Source organism: Acanthisitta chloris, unplaced genomic scaffold (genome assembly GCF_000695815.1).
Source record: "Acanthisitta chloris isolate BGI_N310 unplaced genomic scaffold, ASM69581v1 scaffold5961, whole genome shotgun sequence".
Lineage (NCBI taxonomy): Eukaryota > Metazoa > Chordata > Aves > Passeriformes > Acanthisittidae > Acanthisitta > Acanthisitta chloris.
The window spans coordinates 21,790-32,950 of NW_008655356.1; positions in this window are offsets into that span (position 1 = coordinate 21,790).

Here is an 11,161-nt window from a genome sequence, read left to right on the forward strand (position 1 = left end):
GGTGAAGGATCAGCCTTTGGTCTGGCCCAAAGCAACTGCTGCTTGCAAGATTAGAGCCAGAAAGTGAAAATACATGAAAATGTTACAAAGACGAAAGCAGGGAAATTCTGTTATTTATCCTAGCCCATAATTCTAATTAAATCACTCAAAAGAAGTGATTCCACTTTCCCCCTTGCATCCACTCCTCCTTATGCTGGTGCAGCCATTCATGAGACCATATGGTGACCTATAGTAGGTCTAAAAAATAACCCTGGATGATACACATTGCTAGTAACTAGAGAAGGTTTTCCACTTGTTATAAGCTAGCAGCTGCATTCTTTCCTCTGTCTGCTACATGGAGTCACACAGATGATTTGTTTTCTGGAAATCTTTGTAAAATACAGTCCTTGAATGCTACACTTTGCAGTGACTAGGCATGCTTCTATCAAGGGGAAAAGAAAAAAAATCCATCTGGAAATGAGGAATCAGGTCATGATAGTTCCCCCCGCCTACATGCTCTTTTGGAAGATAGGAAATTTAGACACTTCTATGCTTTGAGTCATTCTTCAAAACATCCGGCTTATCTTTCAAGTGCCAGTTGGTCTCTGGGTGTCTTTTATAGACATTTTTATAATATTGATAGTGTTTTTTTCACTGCAGCAGGCAGAAGCTTCCAGCCTACTTAGAAGTGATATTTTGCAGCTCATAGGTATGCTATTTTGAATTGTATTGTACATGCATTCATGCATCTCATTCTCTGTGTGTTGAAATAAGTTTTCAAACTAACCTCTGCTATATTTACTACAGACAACTGTGTTAGTGACAGCTGTTTTTTCTGAACTAGCCTTTACTAATATTCCAGGTGTGCATTTAGAATTCTGATATACAGCCCTATAAGAAAATCAACATGCAGAATAAGAAAAGCACAAATCACTTATTAATCTGTTCTCAGCAATAGCTGTATTTTAATTTAAGTGCTAATTTCATTGAAACCATGGACATGGTTTGACTACTCTAAAAATAAACACCCAGAAGAAATAAACAAAAATTCGCATTAAAAAAACTATGTCAAAACAAACCCCCACAAAAAAAAAACCCCAAAGTTGTGTGTATCTGTTGGCCAGGAATAAGACAGCACACTTAACCATCCCTGACCTTTAGATTACTGGCTCACTCTGAGATATATGAATATAAGGAAGTCTTGTTTCTGAGCAATTGCTTGGGGGATTGGTAGGTGTTCTCCTGAGGATGTACTTCTCATCTTGAGAAGCTCTGTAGCTTTCCTCCTAAAGCTGGTATGGAAGGAGATGGGGATACTGGCCTGAGAGCATTGTTGTTGGTCTTACCCAGTACTGCACTTCATATGTCTAATAGTTAAGAAGATATACATCTACTGTATTGTCCCTAAATGTTAAGATTCTCTTGCATATGCTAAACTCTCACAGTACAGTAGTATTAATTTTACCTCCAGCTTTCATTTGTATTTATGCAAACAGATGCTTGGTGTGTTGGCTTTACTTAGATTTTTATGAGGAATATGGTCAGTTGCTAAAGGATGTCAAAATGCAGGGGAGTGAAAAGGCTTGACCTCCAGAGATGGAAATGTTATTAATGCTTAAATGATTCTATTCAAATCCCAGTTAACGCATGAGTTGCTATGAATGTTAGTGTGTTTGTTTGTGCAACGCACTCTGTGATACTGGGCTGGGATTTTCCCACAGGTATAAGGGAGTTAATTTAATTAGAAACATAAGGTTTTGTGCCTGTGGACTGTGAACTCACAGTTGCTCACCCCCCATGCTTTGCTCTAACTTTCTGCACAGTTGCACTGCTTTCAGTAGATCCTTTTCTGTGAAAGGAGCCCTCTGTGTGTTGGTATTTGTGAGGTGAAGACTTTTAATGTCATGTTTGAGATGGAAAGTTTCTGCTATATGGGAAACTGTCCCTATAGCGAGGCACAGCAGCAGCAGGCTGTCTGCCTTCACACATCAGCCCTTCACAGACACAACTGCTGATTTTAAAGAGGAAATATTTATGTCCATAGGCAAATGTTACAGTGCTGGATGTCCCAAATTTGACCTACATTGCTTTGTCCTATTTTCTCCTTCATTATCTCTTTGCACAGTCCATGTAATTTTTTGTGTGTTCTGCTTTGTTGTTCTACACATAGATTAAATCACACTTCTCTCTAAACAGATAAATTCCAGCAGTATTGGGTCCTAGACCAACCCTTCAATTTCACAGACCAGAGAACCACAAAAATAAATAAATATGGTTGAGCAGAGATTTTAGTCTTGGTTTTTTGCAAGGTCAGAATACCAGCAATAAGAAAAATAGTTATGTTTGCATGTATTAGTTAAAAACGTTGGAGAATAATAGTTTGGCAAAACAAAAGTAGACCCTAAGTTTGTGATTGACTTTTGCAGTTAAAATGTGAGTTGGGAGTTCTAAGCTGTTAATTTGTGAGTTTTCTGAACAGGAGAACCAAAGAAAATGTTTTCCTGATTGACTTCTCTGAACTGGAGAGAAGCTGCTGTGGTCATTCAGCTCCTTCCTGGTGAAAGGGAGTCAAGGCAGGAGGGGGATCTCCTGAACCCTTTCCTCCTGCAAGGCTCCTGCCCACATTTCTGTCTCCATGGGCACCAGGAGCTTTGTTAATTCACAGAAACAAAACCAAGCCTGAGGATGAAGGAAATTCTGCAGAACACAGTGTGAGCTCTGGCTGGAGACTTTCTGGTAAGTGCTCATGACCCCCATCCCCAGTGGTGGTTGAGGTTGCACCATGGTCCTTGTTTCTGTGGAGGCAGCAGCAGACACTCCTCTACCCAACTGTTTATTTTCTCAAAACATGTTAGTAAGGCAACACCTTCAGGTCTTTTCCTCTCAGCCAAGTTTTATTGAAAGTGACTGATGATTTCAGAAATTGAGGGACTAATCAGTTGAAAAGTAATACAGCTCCACATGCTTCATTCCCTTTAGAAATCAGGATATAACTGTTTTCTAGTTCAAACTGTGTAAGTTATGGATTCAATTTTATGCTTGCCTGTGCATAGGTGGAGACTCCCTGGGAAGGGATGAAGGCAACTCCCAAAGCTGCTTCCCAGCAAATCCCCAGCACCCTGATATCCCACCATGACTGTGCCTCTAAATTTTTTACCCAGACAGTGCCAGGAAAATACCAGAATCTAGATACATTTTATAACCTGCAAAATTGTTAAGGAATTATTGAGGTGAAGTAGCTTTGACTCCTTCTCTCTGAAGGTGTATGAGTACAGCTTGTGCTTCTCCGAAGGGCAGCAGGATGACTTGCAAAGAACAGTAAGTCCATCTGTAAACACACAGTTATAAATGAAGGAAAATCAGGCTCCCATGCTTGCTCAGCTTGTGTATGGTCTGCTTACTTCACGATGGCTGAGGTACAGAGGTTTTGCAAAGTGATTTGAGGATTTGCTTCTGTGTGAGTCCTGAGACCTTTGTGTCCAGTGGGAGTAGTTCAAATGAGCTAGAGACCACAGAGAGAGATCCTCAGAGGATGCAGATGGTCACAGGAGAATCCCAGTGCAGAGGGCTACTCCTCTTATTAACTAGGCCTGATGCTATTCATTGGGCTGTTCAGCTGCCAGCTGTGGTTGTAAGCCCTTTCTTTCTGACTGGGAATGGGCCATCCCAGTTATGCTGTGGGTGTTCACAGTCTCAGCTGTCATATTCAGGGGCAGCAGGACAAGGTACTCACATTTAATGCCCTGACACAAGTGTAGGAAGACAAAAGCAATAGTGAGAGGTGACATCTCAGTGTCTCAAGGGATGTAAGTCCAAATGGCTTGGTGAGGGTTGCCGGACAGAAGTAGCTGGTGGATAACAAGACACTTCACTCTATCCCTTCGCTTGCCTTTGGTCCCTTCTCACCCTTTGCAACAGCAGCATGAGCTTTGGAGTTGAAGGGCAAAGAGCTTTCTGTCAGCAAAGCCAAATGTTGATTAGAAGAGGTGCCAGGGATGAGATAACACTCTGATTTGGTATGAGCAGTTCATCCTCCCCTGCGGCAGTCAGACCGAATATTTTGACTTGCTACAATAATTTCCTGTGGGCTGATAACCACTGATTCGGTACAAATGGTAGTAACAGGCTCCATCAGGAGCTGTCCTGAAGGGCTGTTGATTCATTTAATCCCACAATGAAGATTGAGTGAGCTATTATTTCAAAAGGCAAGCTGGATCCAGCATGTATTTGTATCAACACGCCACAGATGACACAACCAGTGCCTCACCCAGCCCAGCAAAGTGGATCTTTGCTAATGCTTTATTTGGTCTCCATGTTTGGCTGGGAGACAAGCAATGCTCTTGTGATATGTTGTCCCTTGAACAGTAAAGTAAAAACACGCTCTGTGGGGGGGGTGGCACTGCTGTGTTCTGCTCACTTGATTTCTGTATAGGTTCTAATGGGAGGTGTCACTGTGAGGAGAATAAGGACCTTGAGCTTCCTGAGGTGATGCAGTGACTGGGACTGTCTGCCCATCAAATGCAGCTGGGAGCTCCTTACAGTTCCTGCCACATTTCAGAAGCAGCAAGGAGAGCTGGTGGGTGGTCTTGCTGAAGGAGTCCTGGTGGTCCCAGTCAGACAGTGTGCAGTGAGTGATTCCCCCCTGCATATGAGCTCTTCACAGGTTCCATATCACTGCTTTCCTTGGAGAACCACAGGCACTTGGTTATCTTTCCAATTACAGGGTTAAAATTTTTGCTCCTTTAGTTTTTAAGGAACATTTTCAACATTGTCATAATTGAAACAACTGGAGCTTTCTTTGATCCAGAAGCAAAGTTGACTCAGCTCTGCTTTGCCCAGTTTTATTTAAAGATCGTGACTACTACTTCTGAAATGCTATTTGTGAATGCTATGTTATTACATTATCTGCTTTTCCATCTGTTAAATGCCATGGTTCCAGCAGCAAAAATACCACTGGCTGACAGTAGCAGCTGTCAAAGGTCTTATTTAGGCATCTTCAGAAAGTAGTAAAACCTGATACCACTAAAGACAGGCCAAGTTTTGTTACAATAAAGTTTTCTTTGGATGTGATTTTAGGAATGTTACTATTTATAGAACCTCTGGAATTTTACTCCTGATAGGACGAAGGTTGTACTCATCTATAATTTGAAGTGCAATTATTTGCTTATTCCTGGTTTAAACAATGTTGTGCTATTGTTTATAACCCATGTAAATCTGCCCTCAGCATTCTGTGTGGTTGCTTTCCAACTCTGGGAGACAGCACCTGTGACTAGACTGCTCCACACAGGACAAGAAGTATCACTTGGGCCAAACCCACGTCCCATCTTCTATGCAACCCTCATGACTTCATGACAAATCAAAAATCTAATTATAAGCACAGTTTATGAAGCCCTGAACCAAGTCCTGTGTATCACTCAGTGTAAAATTACAGTTCTGTAGTGAATAGTGCACTTAAATATGAATGATAATTGAAAAAAACAAATTAAATGAAGCATTGTTCATATTAATTGAATAGATCTGAAGAACTTCTTGAAGCCAGGTGTCCCGTTAATAAGCATAGCCTAATGGACTGTATTTCCCTGGAGAGTCTCACAGCCTTGGCCAGGCACGAGGAAACAACCAAAGAGGTTCTGCAGTGCTGCAGCTCCATGGTGCTGCACACAGACAAGCTGTATATCTGCAGGAGGCTTGGGCACCCTGTCCCTGATCCTGGCTGCTCTTACACCTCTGTCCCCAAGGGCTCAGCACCTGCTGGTCCTTAGCCCACCTGGAAAATTGCTGAAGTGCACAGCTTTCCCAGTCACAACCCAGCAGGGACAGGGGTGATGATGCAATGGCCACCAGCTGCTCTTGGGGTTAGGTCTGCCCCACGTGTAGGCACAGAGGTGAGTGGTGCCTTGTGGCAGCTCCTGGTCCCATGAGAGCTCAAAGACATGACAGCAGCACTGACAGCTCTCCTGACATTGCATGGGCATCTCACTGTTCAAGACTGAGGACGTCCAAGAAGAGCATTGGAGAAATGCATGGTTTAGGGCTAAAACCAGAGGTAGGAGGGTCGTGCTGGAGCCCAGGTTATTCCCGGTAGCAACAACTGCAGTCTGCTCTCAGGTAAGGCATATTTCTGGTGTGGATGGGTTTTTTCCCCTGACACTGCTAGCACCCTTGGTGCTGCCATGGGGCAGACAGCAGGAGCCACTCTGGGAGGTGGCACGGCACGTTCCCTGCATGGTACACAGCACTCCTGGAGCCTCCCCTTGCCTGGAGCCTGCTGGGATGGCCCAGCACCTTGGTGGCATCATTGTGTGGTGCTTGCTGGCCATGTGCCATCCCTAGGGCTCCTGCACCACACTTGGGACCTCACATGCAGTGTTGATCCTGCCCAGCCCTTGGAAGCCCCTCGGTGGGCACTGGGCATGGGGATGACAGGGTGGTTTAGGGAGAGGGAAGGCAGAGGAATGTAAAGATAGGGCTGTTGATAAGGCTCCAACCACCAAACCGGTCTGGAACCGTGTGATTTGGCACAGTGCAGGGAGCTGTAGCTAACAACACAAAAGATGAATAATTGCAGGTCATGGCATTCATTCTCCCAATTTAAAAGTAATTAAGCTCGGTGAGGGCAGGCAGCTGCAGGTTTGGGCTGCCTTTGTCTCCCCAGCCATGGTTAACATGGCACTGACGCCTGGCTGGTGAGCAGGTACTACCTCTCCTCCTCTAACATGCCCTTCACCCAGAGCAGGGCTGCCTCAGGGCCTCGCTGTGCCCCTCCTGCCTTCGGAGGGGATTGTGCATGAATGACATGGATGCCAAGCATCCTTCTTCTCCTGCTGCTCAGTGGAGACCTGAATCAGCAGAGGGTACGTAAAGCTGTGACATGGGGGTAAGTCACAGCTGCTGCATGTGCCTGTCTCAAACTGGTGGTAATGAAAGGGGCAGAAAGGGTGAACATCAGCTCCAAACAGGCACATCCAGCCTGGCACTCTGCTCTGCTGCTGCCTTGAGGCATGTCCCAGGCAATGGAGACAGAGCCTTAGAGGGGTTTATGGGCTAATGGACCTGCCTAAATTGAGTTTAGTTCTGTATTTGAGAACAACAGGTATGTTTAGTTAAAGTGAAACAGCTAATGACCGGGAGCAGGGACTCTTTTATAGTGTTGATGAAGGGGAAAGTGAAAATAAAAGGGCTGATTTCCAATTAGAAAACTGTAACCTATATAAAACTATATCTTATCAGGATGGTCTTATCTAATTTTACATTCTCCCTCAGTGCTTGTGAGGTACCACATGTGCCTACAAGTGAACATGTCCTTGAAAAAGAAACAGTAGGTACTGTGAGTTCCTGCAGAGGTCTTGGCGTGAATAGGAAATCCTGAGTATAATGCTAGTAAGTGTGAAAATGTTGACTTTGGAACAGCTGCTGTATATTTCGAGCTAAGAGTCTGTGTGAGTTTTGCCATCAATTTGCAGGGATGATGCTTTGGTACAGTTAATGTGGCTCTGCAAAGCCTGAATCTTGTAAGCAGGAGGCTGACGCTAAACCAGAGCAAATGAAACCGCCAGTGTTTGCTAAATGGTCATTTCCTCTCAGGGCTGATGGTCTTTTGCTCCCTTCCCTGTTGCAATCTAAATGTCTACCAGCTCCTCTCAGAGTTGTGGCATTTCTGGCCCAAGAAAATGAATTATTTTCTTTTGTTTTTCAAAATTTGTTCCCCATTTCACTGAGTAACCCTCTGAGAACTCCCTTACTGACTGTGTGGCTGCTTTTAATGTGCCTTTGCTGCAAAGCTTGCAGAGGTGCCTCCCCAGCTACGTCTTTGCAGCACCAAGGGATGCTGCTTCAGCACTGGTAATTGTGGGGAAGAGGCGAAGTCTGGAATGGTGAGCATGGGAGAGAAAATGATGCCTAATAGAGCAGCAGTTTCAAGTCAAGGGTGAAAGAAGTGCATTACAGCAGACCTGGGGAATGCTAGTATTCATCTGTCACTTGCTTTGCTGCACATTAGAGGAGAAGTGAGGGATGCATCCAGCAATAGCACCTGTACCCCAGGCTATCAAAGTGTATGTGACATTGCATAAAACTGACAAGAAAGCTTATTTAAGGTGCTCGGTACTGCACACAAGCCTTGAACTAGCTATGAGTCTCTTTTGAGGGTTCCTCCAGTGCTATGAGATTATGGCCACAGCTTCCAAGCACTGCTGCTGTTGCAGACTTCTTTAACTTTCCATGGGGAAAGTTGATTGCAATTGCCTTTCAGTTTACAGGGAAAATAAAGCAAAAAAACTCAAAACACAAAACCAACCGAAAGAATCAAGTGCAAAAATAGAAAGGGCTATCCAAAAGCAAACCATTGAAACATACTGGGTCACAAACTGGATATAAAACACTACTGTTGAGTTGTTGCAAGCAGAGAAAAGAAATAAAAATTTTGTTCTGACATCTGTTAATGGAATGATTGCACCAGCACCATGGGGCTTGACAGTGAGAGGCCACATCCAGGATACTGGACAGAACTTTCTGGACACACTAGGAAGTGTCCAGGTGACAGCAACACACCTGGCAGTTGTAGAAAATATGCCCACTGAGGAAAGTATGAAGGAATCAAGCTGGGCACTAGACCTTTCTCATTAGGGAGGATAAACATCGTTATTGAGTGTTTTAAAAAGAGAAAAGTGTGCACGTTGGAGCCTCAGGTATGGTTAGGTCCATTGATTTACACAGAATAATCTTAGGTTTCTTTCAGTGCTGTGATCTTCCTGTGTTATTGCAGATGCCCAGCTGGGGCTTTAAAATTTTCACCCTTCTTGTTTTGCAGGATGAGGTGGGAGGAAGGCAGGCTGGCAGCCATGGCACAAGCCCTTTCAGCCACCGTTTCCAGACCCCACTTCTGGTTCTACTGCTGGTCCTGAGCAGTGTTATCTGCAGGTAATAAGCCTACAATTCCTGTCCTTGAAAGGGTTAACAGCTAAACTCTTTCCTGAAGCAGGCTGCGGTCTCTGTGAGCAGGGCTGAAGATTGCAAAGTAATACTAAGTTGCTGTTAAGGCGGCAGGAGGGATAAACTATCTTGACTCATATAAATATTTGCAGTTACAAACAGGAGCAAGAGTAACTGGAGAAAAATGTGAAAGACTCATGATTTACTGTTGGTTTTTAAAAGTTTGCTGTCCTGTAGTGAAATATCTTTCAAATAATTCTATGGCAACCACAGCACAACCTCACATCCCTTTCCTCTCAGTTACTTTGACCAGCACCAAAATGCAGGTTGCAGGTCTCGATGGCTGCTAATGTTAACCAAAGCACAAGTCTGCATGAGCTAGGTGCTGCTTCTCTCTTTGTCCAGTTTAGGAAAATAAAAGCAAAATGAAAGGCGTTATGGGAATTAATACCAGGCAGTTACAGCAGGTGAGATACAAAAATAACCTGGTTTATTATTAAAAGATAGCTCTGAGCATCCAATGACTGCTAGGCCACTCAGCAATTAAAAATCATCTCAGGACCACAAAGCAAGCTGTGCCCTACACACATCCGTTTCAGGCAGAACAATTATAGATAACGGTTTAAAACAGATACTAAAAATATCAGACATCCAGTTAATAACCATCGGGCACATTAGGGTACATTAGGAAATAAGGTTTGTCTGTTTATTTGTAGTCTTCTGCCACAAAGAAATTACATAATTCATGAGCCTGTCCTCTTTGTGGCTGAGCACGTTGCTGGTGCAAGGCTTAGATGGGAAATCTGCAGAGGTTTGTGACTGCCAGTAGCAAACCCTGTGGAAAAGGCAAAGACAGAATTGTTAAGGGATGGCTTAGAACCAGGACTGGGAGTGGTGAACCCTGGAGCACCCTGCTGTTTCACCAGCACCTCATAGGTGGTGAGGTGTGGGCTGAAATCCTATGAAGCTATGCAGGACATCCTGGAAGGAGAGAGTGCTAGGGCAGAAAACCCTCCTGCACACCAGAACAGCATGGGCACTGTGGCTCTGGTGGTGCTGAGCTGTCTTCTTGCTGCTCTCTACAGCCCCGGGTGAGGTGGGTCTGGGTTTGCTCAGGTAACACAAGTACTCTTAGAGATTAAAATGAGCAGAGGGTGAATAGGACCTCTGGACCACTACCGCCTCTGAGGCAGAGATGTTCCCAGCAGTATTTTCCCAAGCACTTTATTTGATTTAATTTTAAATGCCTCTCTCACTGTGACTTTCCCTGTTTTCTCCAGGAGGGTTGGTTCATTATGTCCATTAGTGCAATTAGGGACTCAACAAAGCAGACCACTTGAAAAATATCAGTCCAAAGGGCATCTCACTGACAGCTGATGTGGCTTTTCTGTTAATCCACTGGAAAAGCTACAGGTACAAAATATGAATGTCTGAGTGTAGTCTTTCCTGGAGAAACTTCTTCTACCATGAAAAGAACATGGGTGTTAATGTGTTTCTGTGGTCTGATGGCAAAGCAGAGTTTACCAGGCTCTGTTCTACAGCTGGGCTGTGGAGCAGAGCATCCTGGAGCCCAAACACTGTGGTGTCTCCCTGCCACCTTGGGCTCAACCCTTGCACCCTGGGCAGATTGCCCATGCTGAAGGAGCAAGGATGGTCACTTACTGGAGGCAGAACATGAATAAGTAGAGGAACAGGGGCACTGCTGATTGCACAAAGGTGGTCAGCATGACCCTGCTTTCCCTAAAATGTGTTTGTGGGTCAGTGGCATCATACACAGCTGATTGCTGGAGGTGAGGGATGTCTACCATGGCTGCTCGAGGGCCTGGGAGTGACTGAGGAGGCAAGTTTCAGTCTCCCTTAAGCATCAGTTTTCTTCTCTCACACCTGGAGGGAAGCTGGTCAGGGTGTGGGGCAGCTCTGGCACCATTTGGACCAAGCTGCAAGCCAGAATAATTTCTTGCTGTGTGCATTTGGAAGAGGCACATTCTCCATGTTGTCCTGCTTAATAACCTTCTGCTGAATCAGAGGAAAGTCAGTACAGTGATAGGAAAATCGCTTTTCAGGGACAGAGTGATGGAATATGCTAGAGCTGTTATAAGAATGTTGCCTGGCTTTGGACAACTAGTTTTTGTTTGATAACGTGAGATATGATGATGATCCACTTTCAGATTTCAGTATGGAATAATATAAGACAGCGTCTCGTGATGTCAGTGGGAAATGAGCCTATTTACGCTAGACAGAATTTGGGCAT